The following is a 12,693-nucleotide window of genomic DNA, read 5'->3' on the forward strand; positions in this document are numbered from 1 at the left end:
GGGAAATGGCCTAGTGATTAAAGGCATTTGTTTGCAAAGTCTGCTGGCCTGGAGTTCAATTCCTCACCACTCATGCCAGGCACACAAACCTAGAATCAAAAAGTGGTGCAAGTATTTGGAGTTCTGTTCTCAGTTGCAAGAGACCCTGGTGTGTGCGCATGTGCGTGCATGCAGACACACTCTCTCTCTGTCTCTCTCTCTCTCTCTCTCACACACACACACACACACACACACACACTTGCAAATGGAAGTTTATTTTCTTTTTTTTGTGTGTGTGTGTGTGGATTTTTTGAGGTAAGGTCTTGCTGTAGACCAGGCTGGCTAGGAATTCATTATGTCATCTCCGGGTGGCCTTGAACTCACAGCAATCCTCCTGTCTCTGCCTCCAAGTACTGGGATTAAAGGCATACACAACCACATAGAGCTGTGTGTGTGTGTGTGTGTGTCTGTGTGTTTAGAGAAATTGTATCAGATTAAGAGGGAGAAGGAAAAAAAAGAAAAAAGAAAAAAAAAGAGGGAGAAGGAGAGATTATGAAGTGCTCCTGTCCATGAAAGGGCAGGAAGGAGTAAAGTCCAGGTAATTAAGTTTTTTAAAAAGCCAAATCCAAGCCATCCTTGATGGTGCATGCTTGTAACCCTAGCACTTGGAAGGCGAAAGGGAAGATGGAAAGTCTGGGAGGTAAGGCATCAAAGGCCCACTTCAGCTGTCTATGGAGTTAGAGGCCAGCCCCAGTTACCTGAGACTATGTCTCAAGGAAAAAAAGTAACTTTAGCCAGGTGCGGTGGTGTATACCTTTAACCCCAGCACTCAGGAGGCAAAGGTACAAGGATCGCAAAGGTTCGAGGCCACCCTGAGACTACATAGTGAATTTGAAGTCAGCCTGAGCTAGATTGAGACCCTGCCTTGAAAAACTCCCCCACAAAAATGATTGTAATTTTAAAACCGGGTGCAGTGGCACACACCTTTAATCCCAACACTCGGGAGGCAGAGGTAGGAGGATTGCTGAGAGGTTCAAGACCAGCCTGAGACTACATAATGAATTCCAGGTCAGCCTGGTCTAGAGTGAGACCCTACCTCAAAAAAATAAAACAAAACAAAAACAAAATTGTAATTTTATAAAGCAAGAAAATATAAGCAACAAAAATCTCCCCAATAGGAGACCCAAGATCCATCAGCAGGGCAAGAAAAGAAAGCTGACTGCCTAGACGAGACATTTCTATAACAACTTCCAGGGCCTGGGAAACACTACAGAAGAGGCAGGTTAAATATGATTGCTGCTTTCACAACTTTCTTGGGAACCACCTCCAGAGAGAAGGCTGTAGAAACTGTGGAGACCCAAAACTCACAGAGGCAAAAAGCCAGAGTCAGCTATCAACACAAGAGCTGGGTGTGGCAATGCAGGCTTTAATCCCAGCACTCTGGAGGCAGAGGTAGGAGGATCGCTGTGAGTTCAAGGCCACCCTGAGACTACATAATGAATTCCAGGTCAGCCTGGGCTAGAGTGAGACCCTACCTCAAAAACAAAACAAAAAAAACAAAAACACAGCTCAACACTAAAGAAGACTTGCAATACAGCCTCCATGGCTCAGGGAACATTATGGAAGAGGGCGTGGAAAGTTCTAAGAGCCACAGAGGGGAGGGTGTATTCTGAGGCATTGTTTCCGGCACTCAGACTGACTAGTGCATTCATTACCCCACGGTGCCTAACAGTATCCCCTCTGAGGAGGACCCTCAGAATGGGGCGGGGGGAGAGGGAACATGAGAGTATAACCCAATGGGAACATGACTACATGTACGTTTCTTCTCTTTCTCTTTTCTGACCTCCCGGGATTATAGGCACAGCTACCACACCCAGCTTTTCTCCTTTTTTCGTGCTCTAGTGATGTGAGATTCCGTTTTCACCTCCATGTGGATGATGCCAATGGTCTTTCTAGACTTGGCTTCTCCTTAGTTGCCTGCTGGGCATCTTTACCAAGTACCCCACACACGTCAAAGACAAGAAGTCCACTGTTACCCTCAGGGTCAGTCCTCACCAAAGATTCCTTAGTTAGCTGGCTATGGTGGTGCACACCTTTAATCCCAGCACTCAGGAGGCAGAGGTCGGAGGATCACTGTGAGTTCTAGGTCAGTCTGATACTACATAGTGAATTCCAGGTCAGCTTGGGCTAGAATGAGACTATAGCACAAACAAACAAACAAACAAAAAAATCCCCTATTTATGTTAATTTCACTCCCTCACCTTGAGCCCCTTTGACTTTTTTCTTGTCTAGTCTGCTGTACAATAGGACTTTTCTGATGTTTATATAAGGTTTTATTTACCACCAGACATGGTGGCACACACACATGCCTTTAATCCCAGCACTGAGGCACAGGTAGGAGGATCATTGTGAGTTTAGGGGCAGCCTGAAACTACTGAGTTCCAGGTCAGCCTGGGCTAGACTGAGATCCTACCTAGAAACAAACAAAAAAGATTTCAATTGCTGCCCTCTCTGAAAGAGTCCAAAAATTCTCCTGACTAATAGTGTTTCCATGCTAAAAGGTTGTTCAACAAGACAAACTTCTACAAAAACAGTGTATGTAGTGCCTTTACTGTCCAGCGTCAACATGGTCTATAATGCTGAGATGGTAAAATCAAACTCAAAGATGGGCTAAATATGAACCTATGCCATGCTTTGTTGCTGGACAACATGAGTTCTGCAGTCATGCTATACTTAATAGCTTAGGTTAGTTTGACTAATCCTTTCCTTCGGAGAAACTATAAATGGAAATATGTGGTAAATAGTCCATAATATTTTTAGCCCATCACAATGGTCATCATTTTGCTCATGCATTCAAATAATCACACTTGTTTTTAATCACTGAAAATCAGATTTAAAGCCACTCACTGCTAGGCTAGAGAGATGCCTTAGTGGCTAAGGCACTTGCCTGGGAAGCCTAAGGACCCAGGTTTGATTCCCCCTTACCCACGTAAGCTAGACACACCAGGTGGCATATGCATCTGGAGTTTGTTTGCAGGGGCTAGAGGCCCTGGCATCTACCTGCCTCTCTTTCTCTCTCTGTTGTGTCTCTCTCAAATAAATAAATTAAATATTTAAATTCACCCACTGCTCAATGAGATAACACTACAAATCCTTTACATTCAAAAAATATCATTTGAAGCCAGGCATGGTGGTGCACACCTTTAAGCCCAGCACTTGGGAGGCAGATGTAGGATGATAGCCATGAGTTCAAGGCCACCCTGAGACTACTTAGTGAATTCCAGTTCAGCCTGGGCTACAGCAAAACCCTATCTCAAAATATATATATATATATAGTTTGAATCCAGAAAGCTTACTTCTTTTGAAGTATAAAGTGTTTAACTGAGTTAAACTGCTGTGTAAGATGATTTATACTTGGGCTGCAGGGATGGCTCAGTAGCTAAAGGCACTTGCTTGCAAAGCCTGACAGCTGAGGTTGGATTCCCCAAACCACGTAAAACCAGATACTCAAATTGGCACATGTGTCTTAGAGTTCATTTGCAGTGGCAAAAAGCCCTGGCATTCATTCTCTGTCTCCTTCTCTCTTCTTGCAAATAAAAATGCTTTTAAAAATCAAAACAGACTATTTATATCTAATGCCCAAAGACAATTCACTACCAAATGCTTACGGTAAGTCAGACATGCTTATTAATTGAGCCCATAGGTATAATTACAGGTCATGATTTCAGTGTCTACTGCCTTACAAAATCAGGGACGTCACATTTACAGAACAAAGAAACAGAAGTTGTGCAGCTCCAGGATCGTGATTGCTCTGCAGTAGCTGCCCACAAGCTCGGAAAGGAATCCCAACAGGTACACGAACACACTGGACCCCATTCTGCAGGTGCTGGTGGGAGCTGTCAGATGCCTTCTGGTAGGGATCCCCAGTCCAGTGACCAGCAGACAAGAGAGCAGCAGAGATGGCAGACAAGCATTCAAAAAATCTGCTGAGGAAGTGTCCCCCTTATTCACAACACTTCCGTTTCTCATGCTGAGACTAGATAGTGTAGAAAAAGGAACTCTTTGAGGGGAGGGCTATTTTTCTGGCTAGCTTGACCAATTCCATATCCAGCCTGAATTTTTATTTTCTTTAATATTTTATTTACTTATTTATTTATTTGAGAGAGGGAAAGAGGGAGAGAGAGAGAGAGAATGGGTGTGCCAGGGCTTCTAGCCACTGCAAACGAACTCCAGATGCATGTGCCACCTTGTACAATCGCTTTATGTGGGTCCAGGGGAATTCAACCAAGGTCCTTTGGCTTTGCAGGCAAGCGCCTTAATCACTAAGCTATCTCTCCAGCCCCAGTCTGATGTTTTCTTCAAGATGATTTCAACTTCTTTCCTTTTCTCACTATAATCTTCCTTTGATGGAGAGTGTTCCTCCACCCCCCATCGTTGTGCCTGCCTGTTTAATAAGTTCTGTCAGTGTCTTGTGGTGTCCCTGGGTGAGGCTGGCTGTCACAGTGAGAACTCTTGGCCCACTCACACGGGGCACCCAACAGTGTTTTCACCATGTCACCTTATAAGTAGGATTGGAAGCTGGAATGCTGCTGTGCCCATCGCTAAAGTCAAACTCTAACGCAGGATGTCTGAAGTTTCTTGTCCTGCAGCCCAGCCTGGGGCCCTGCCTGAGACATGGTCCAGGAGGGCGGCTGGACAGGGGCACCAGCCCCACTGCAGATAGGTCCGGCCTGGGCAGTCAGAAGACACAGACCACTGCACTCTTACAGTCTTTGAAGGAGAAGGAAACCTTTTAGCATGATATTCAAAAGCCAGAGAGGGCTGGAGAGATGGCTTAGCGGTTAAGCGCTTGCCTGTGAAGCCTAAGGACCCCGGTTCGAGGCTCGGTTCCCCAGGTCCCACGTTAGCCAGATGCACAAGGGGACGCACGCGTCTGGAGTTCGTTTGCAGAGGCTGGAAGCCCTGGCGTGCCCATTCTCTCTCTCTCTCCCCCTCTATCTGTCTTTCTGTCTGTGTCTGTCGCTCTCAAATAAATAAATAAAAATTAAAAAAAAAAGCCATAGAGGCTATGCTTTTGGAATATCTCATTAAAATAGTTTTTAAAAATTCCATAGGGCTGGAGAGATCGCTTAGTGGTTAAGGCGCTTGCCTGCAAAGACAAAGAAGCGCGGTTGGTTTGATTCCCCAGGACCCACATAAGCCAAGGGAGCACATGCATCCGGAGTTCATTTTCTCTGTATCTGTCTCTTTCTTTCTCTCAAATAAACAATAAAGTATATTTTAAAAAAATAGGGATGGAGAGATGGTTTAGCAGTTAAGCACTTGCCTGTGAAGCCTAAGGACCCTGGTTCGAGGCTCAATTCCCCAGGACCCATGTTAAGTCAGATGCACAAGGGGGCACATACATTTGGAGTTCGTTTGCAGTGGCTGGAGGCCCTGGCGTGCCCATTTTCTCTTTCTCTCTCTCTCTGCCTCTTTCTCTCTCTGTCACTCTCAAATAAAGAAAGAAAAATTAAAAAAAAAAAAAGTAGGCCAGGCTTGGTGGCACATGCCTTTAATCCCAGCACTCGGGAGTCAAAGGTAGGAGGATCACCCTGAGACTACATAGTGAATTCTAGGTCATCCTGAGCTAGAGTGAGACCCTACCTCAAAAAAAAAAAAAAAAGGGCTGGAGAGATGGCTTAGCGGTTAAGCGCTTGCCTGTGAAGCCTAAGGACCCCGGTTTGAGGCTCGGTTCCCCAGGTCCCACGTTAGCCAGATGCACAAGGGGGCGCACGTGTCTGGAGTTCGTTTGCAGTGGCTGGTAGCCCTGGCGCGCCCATTCTCTCTCTCTCTGCCTTGTTCTCTGTCTGTTGCTCTCAAATAAATAAAAATAAACCAAAAAAAAAATTAAAAAAAAAAAAGTTTGAATTCCTTTTAGCCTGCAGATACAAGCAGGGTGGGGCGGGCGCTAGGGTGGAGCTGTGAACCTCAGAGGCGCCTGGATTGGGGACTCTTTAGGGCGTGTCGATGGTGGGCACTACCAATTTTCTATATAATGGGTGAGCCTCAGAGTTCCTCACCCTCTCGCTCAGAGAATTCCCCACTCTGAGAAGAGTTCCAAGCTTTCCTTCTAAGGAGGGATTCCCAGCAGGGTCTTCATGGCTCCCAATGGTGAGTTTGATGGGGTAATCTCTGTTGTGTGGAACTGGCTGAGTTTCTGATGCTGGGTGGGTTTGTGGGGGGTTCAAACTGTCATGTAGGACAGGGACAGCTCATGTGACCAGTGAGTTTCTGCACAGTAAAAATGGGGAGGGTATGACTTTCTATAGAGGCCTCAGTATTTTACAATGAATTTGTGGGTATGTAAAAGATTTCTCCAGCTGAGGATGTAGCTTAATGAAGTGCTTGTTTCACATGGATAAAGTCCTCAGGTCGGTTTCCACTACTTCACTAAAATGAAGGTGCTTCAGTGTTATTTGAAAGATAATGAAAAAGATTTCTCACGTTTTGATGATATATGTGAAACTGTGGGTAAAATGGTATGCTTTGGGGCCCTTTGAACTAATGAAGGTGGCAGGTAAAAAGCAGGCTGGGTAGGTGGGTAAAAGGTATCGGATACTAAAGCTGAGGTCAGGTTTAAGGCTCTAGGTTTAATTTCCAACCAGTGAGGCAGGACTGGGGGCAGGAGGTTCTTATTAAGGTCTAAAGCCAAGTGTTGTATTAAAAATTCATGGGCCAGACGTGGTGGCGCACACCTTTAATCCCAGCACTCAGGAGGCTGAGGTAGGAGGATCGACATGCGTTTGAGGTCACTCTGAGACTACATAGTTAATTCTAGGTCAGCCTGGGCTACCTTGAAAAACCAAGACCTGGGTTTGAGCATCTGTATTGAAGAGTGAAATAATCATAAATTGGCCTGGGGAGATGGCTTAGCAGTTAAGGCACTTGCCTGTGAAGCCTAAGGGCCCAGATTTGATTCCCCAGGACCCATGTAAGCCAGACGTACAAGGTGGCACATGCTTCTGGAGTTCATTTGCAGCAGCTGAAGGCCCTGGTGTGCCCATTTTCTCTCTCTCAAGTTAATAAGAAATAATCATAATTAAAAGTTGATAGACAACTGGCCATGGTGGTGCACGCCTTTAATCCCAGCACTCAGGAGGCAGAGGGAGGAGGATCACTGTGAGTTTGAGGCCACCCTGAAACTCGATGGTGAATTCCAGGTCAGCCTGAGCCAGAGTGAGACCCTACCTTGGGGGAAAAAAATGGATAGGACTGATGTCAGAACTCCAAGACAAACAGCTTTCCTCTTTGTTGGGAGAAATACAGACAGAAGAAAGAAGAGGCATCAGTGTTTTGGGGGGAGAACTTGCAGAGCTTTGGGTTTTAGGCTCTGAGTTCCTGCTCTGCATGAGCCCCAGTTGAAAGCAGAGGGCTCCCACAGCTTTTTTTTTTTTTTTTTTTTTTTTTGAGCCCAGGCTGACCTGGAATTCACTATTAGTCTCAGCGTGGCCTGGAACTCACAGTGATCCTCCTACCTCTGCCTCCGGAGGGATTAAAGGTGTACACCACCACACCCGGCTCTCACATCTTATAGTTGAGCTTTTTGATGACTATATAAAGTTGCCCAGGGGTCATTAGGCCTTCAAGACAATGTCGACCCCACTGCAGTGCTTTGGGAGGGGAAGCCCACCCTCAGAGCAGTAGCAAGATTGACTCCAGGCTCCCAAAGGTACTCCATTGCTCATGAAGATCACACAGATTATCTCTTTCCCTCAGCTGTGGTGACACACGACTTTAATCCCAGCACTCGGGAGGCAGAGGTAGGAGGATCACTGTGAGTTCGAGGCCACCCTGAGAATACATAGTGAATTCCAGGTCAGCTTGGACTAGAGTAAAACCCTATCTCCAAAAACCAACAACAAAAAGATTATCTCTTTCTGTGCTATTTAAACTACTTAAAGAGAGAAAGAAGAGCACAGGGAGAGAGAATGGACACACCAGGTCCTCCTTTTGCTGCAAACATTCTAGATGCATGCATCATTTGGTATATCCAGCATATGTGGGTGGCTTGGTAATGGAATCCGGGTCAGCAGGCTTTATTTTTATTTTTTGAGGTAGGGGTCTTGTTGGGATTTACTATATAGTCTCAGGCTGGCCTAGAACTCACTGTGATGTTCCTACCTTGGCCTCCTAGTTAGGGCTGGGATTTAAGGTGCGTGCCACCACTCCCACCAGAGAGAAAGAGACAATTGATGCGCCAGGGTCTCTAGCTCTTGCAAGGGAACCCCAGACCCATGTACCCCTTTGTGCATCTGGCTTTACCTGTGTACTAGGGAATCAAACTTGGGTGGTCAGGTTTTGCAGGTAAATGCGATAATTCACTGCTGGGCCATCTCTCCTGTCCCCAGCAGGCTTATAAAAAGCAAGCACTTTTCTTTCCATTTTCTTTTTTAAGTAGGATCTTGCTCTAGCCCAGGTTGGCCTGGAATTCACTATGTAAATATCTCAGAGTGGCCTTAAACTCAGCAATCCTCCTACCTCTGCCTCCCTAGTGCTGGGATTAAAGATATGTGTCATCACACCTGGTTTAAAGCACTTTTAATCACTGTGTCATCTTCTCCTCCTCTCAATTTACTTTAAAGCCTCATTTTGTTTTTTCTTTTTTTTTAATTTTTTTTTTTTGTTTATTTATTTGAGAGCGACAGACACAGAGAGAAAGACAGAGGGAGAGAGGGAGAATGGGCACGCCAGGGCTTCCAGCCTCTGCAAACGAACTCCAGATGTGTGCACCCCCTTGTGCATCTGGCTAACGTGGGACCTGGGGAACTGAGCCTCGAACCAGGGTCCTTAGGCTCCACAGGCAAGCGCTTAATCACTAAGCCATCTCTCCAGCCCTCATTTTGTTTTTTCAAGGTAGGGTCTCATTCTAGCCTAGGGTGACCTGGAACTCGGTAGTTACAGGCTGGCCTCAAATAGCTACCTCTGCCTCCTACCTCTGCCCACTAAAGTCTCATTAAAAAAAAAAAAAGTGAGGCTGGAGAGATGGCTCAGCAGTTAAGGTGGTTGCCTGCAAAGCCTAACCCAGCTTCAATTCCCCAGCATCCACATTAAGCCAGATGCATAAAGTGGAACATGCATCTGGAAGTTAGTTTACAATGGCTGGAGGCCCTGAAGTGGGTCTGTCTCCTTATCTCTCTGCTTGAAAATAAACAAATGAGCTATTTTTAAAAATACCATGTTCAAAAAAATGCCATGTTGGCCAGGTGTGATGGCATATGCCTTTAATCTTAGCAGATGTATTTTAAAAGAACAGAAAATTTGGAGATTCAGCAAAGTTAATTTGCTGGTTCTAAGGTGTTTAAAAAAAAATTCATTATTTGCAAGCAGAGAGAAAGAGAGGATGAATGCACCAGAGCCTCCAGCCACTGCAAATGAATTTGATACACATGCCCCTTTGTGCTTTATGTGGGTCCTAGAGAGTCGAACTCTGGTAGCTAGTTTTGCAGGCAATCACCTAAACCGCTGAGCCATCTCACCAGCCCAGACTAAAAGGTCTTTTAATACCATGGTCCTAAAGATCCCTTGTATTGGACCATCATTTACAAAGAATTGTCTCAAGTGCTTGTGTATTCTTTCCTGAGTGTTAACCCCATCCTGTTGATGTGGATGCAGGTTTTCACTTCTGGGAGAGAGTTAGATAGAAATAAAATACAAATATATGCATGGAGAGATTGGGAGAACATGGGCAGCCTGTTCCTACTGCAAACCAACTCCAGGGGAATGTGCCACTTTGCATCTAGCTTTAAGTGGGCATTGGGAAATCAAATCCCAGCTGGAAGGCTTTCCAAGCAAGTGTGTTCAACTTCTGCAGCCCTTGGTTATTAAAAAATAAAACATAAAAATGTTTCTGGCTCTCTATATGCATGTACACACACATGCGCAAGTTTTTTAAAAAAAATTGTTCCACTGGGCATGGTAGCATAGGCCTTTAATTCTAGCACTCAGGAGGCAGAGGTAGGAGGATTGCTATGAGTTTGAGAACACCCTGAGACTACATAGTAAATTCCAGGTCAGCCTGGGCTAGAGTGAATCCCTACCTTGAAAAAAAAATTGTTTCCTACCTTGGTAACAGATCATAAATAAATTCACTTTATTGGGGCTGGAGAGATGGCTTAGCGGTTAAGCGTTTGCCTGTGAAACCTAAGAACCCCGGTTCAAGACTTGGTTCCCCAGGACCCACGTTAGCCAGATGCACAAGAGGGCACACGCATCTGGAGTTCGTTTGCAGTGGCTGGAGGCCCTGGCACGCCCATTCTCTCTATCTACCTCTTTGTCTGTTGCTCTCAAAAAAATAAATAAAAAATAAACAAAAAAAAATTCACTTTATTGTTTATTTGAGAGGAAAAAAAAAACAGAGACAGGCAGATATCCAGACACATGTGCATCTAGCTCTACGTGGGTATTGATTGGGGTATTAGACCTGGGTCCTTAGGCTTTGGGGGCAAGTACCTTAAATGCTGAGCCATTCCTCCAGCCCATTGTTTGCAAGTATTTTATTTATTTGCAAAGAGAGAGAGAATGGGCACACCAGGGCTCCCGGGCACTGCAAACAAACTCCAGAGGCAAGCTCCACTCTTGTGCATCTTGCTTTATGTGGGTACTAGGGAACCAAACCAGAGTCTTTAGGCTTTGCAGGCTAGCATCTTTACCACTGAGCCATCTCTCCAGCCCTACTTTATCATTTAAATTTAAAGATAGGAATGAATTTTTTATTATGAATGGAAATTAGGCAGAGTTCTACTTTAAAAAAATTATATACTCTGTTTGGAGAAACTGATTAATCATTAAACATACTTACTCACAAAGCCTAATGGCTTGGGTTGGAGTCCCCAGTACACACATAAAGCCAGATGCATAAAGGAGCACTTGCAACTGGAGTTTGTTTGCAATGGCAAGAGGTTCTGGCCAGCCCATTTTCCCTTTCATCCCCCCCCCCCCAGCCCCGTCTCACTACTTGGAAATGACCATGTTTTTAAAATCTTACTATATGTTCATCTACAAATGCTGTTAGCGGTCTCCAATGCATTTCTGTTTCCACCTTTGTTGGGCTGCCCAGCTAAAGGAGCTGATCCCAATCTACTGAGAGGGACAAGACGTGTCCGAGGAAAAGGGAAACCAAGACACAAATTTGGAAAAGATGCTGTGCTGATGCTTGAACAATGTTTTGAAAAGAACCCTTACCCTGATTATACAACCAGGGAAGAAGTTGCCAGGATAATTGGTTGCCCTTTGAGTATACTACAAGTAAGTCCAATTTTTTGTTGTTGTTGTTTGCAATGGCTATTCCTGTTTGTGGATAATCTGAATTGTGGAAGAGTTTCATCAAAAGGGTGTGTGAACACTTGGTCAGTTTTCATTTCTGCAGAGCTGTGATTCTACCATACATACCTTTGATGGAAAAACCTGCGATTGCAAGGAAAGTTTGGAAATAGGGATAGGTGAAGATGTTTCTATCACCGTCCATCACGGGGACTCTGGTTCATCTTGGGTGTTAGCTGTGGAGGTGCACTAAGCTAGGAAAATATGTTTGAGAGAGAGAGTAGCCCAGGGTGGCCTTGAACTCAGTATGTGGCCAAGATGATCTTGAATTTCTATCTTTTTTCCTGCCTCTACCTCCCAAGTGCTGGGATTACAGGCATGTGCCAACCCAACCAGTTCATATGGTACTGGGATGTGACTCAAGCCTTCACGTATGCTAGGCATATGCTCTACCCACTAGCAACATCCCCAGCCCAGAACTGGGAGAACTTGAGTGGAGAGGATGATAGTTAATGGCATCAGGCATGCACTGAGAGGGAGAGACAGTGATTACTACAAAATTTTTCCTTGAGAAATGGAAGGCATGGGGAGGAGTGTTTTGGAGGTTGTACTGTGTGCATGTTATGTTTGATGGCAGGGTAGGTCAAGAGGAGATGATAGGTAAAAAGTCAGACATGCAAGTTTTAAAACGGAGAAAGGTCTTGTTTTGTTGTGGGGAACTTCTGACATCATCATCATTGTAAATTATTGGAGCTGAATGAAATTTATCTGTTTAAAATGGTACCTCTTTACACATAGAAGAACTTACAAAGTAGTGCATGGGTCTGGAGTTTGTTTGCATTAGCAAGAGTCCCTGGTGTACCCATTCTCTCTGCTTGCAAACAAATAACACTGAAAAAAAAAAAAAGAACATGGGGGCTGGAAGGATGGCTTAGCAGTTAAGGTGCTAGCTAGCCTGCAAAGCCAAAGAACCCAGGTTCAATTCCCCAGTACCTACATAAACCAGATGCACAAAGTGGCACATGCTTCTGGAGTTCATTTGCATTGGCTGAGAGGCACTGGCATGCCCATTCTCTTTCTCAAATAAATAAATAAAAAGAATATGTGGCGGGGCATGGTGCTGCATGCCTTTAATCCCAGCACTTGGGAGGCAGAGGTAGGAGGACTGCTGTGAGTTTGAGGCCACCCTGAGAGTACATAGTGGATTCCAATTCTGAGCCCTACCTTGAAACCTCCCTCACCACCACCGCCCCCCAAAAAAGGAATATGTGGAATTGTATATATACACTGGTGGGCAGCTTGGTGAGGCACTGGGATGGGGTCACTTCTGTTTAATGTAGACAGGTTGGCAGGAGATCTTGGAAGGCCTAGTTTGCACACCCAGAAAGAGTAGTTTCCAGGCCGCATAAGGAC

Source organism: Jaculus jaculus, chromosome 18 (assembly GCF_020740685.1).
Source record: "Jaculus jaculus isolate mJacJac1 chromosome 18, mJacJac1.mat.Y.cur, whole genome shotgun sequence".
NCBI lineage: Eukaryota > Metazoa > Chordata > Mammalia > Rodentia > Dipodidae > Jaculus > Jaculus jaculus.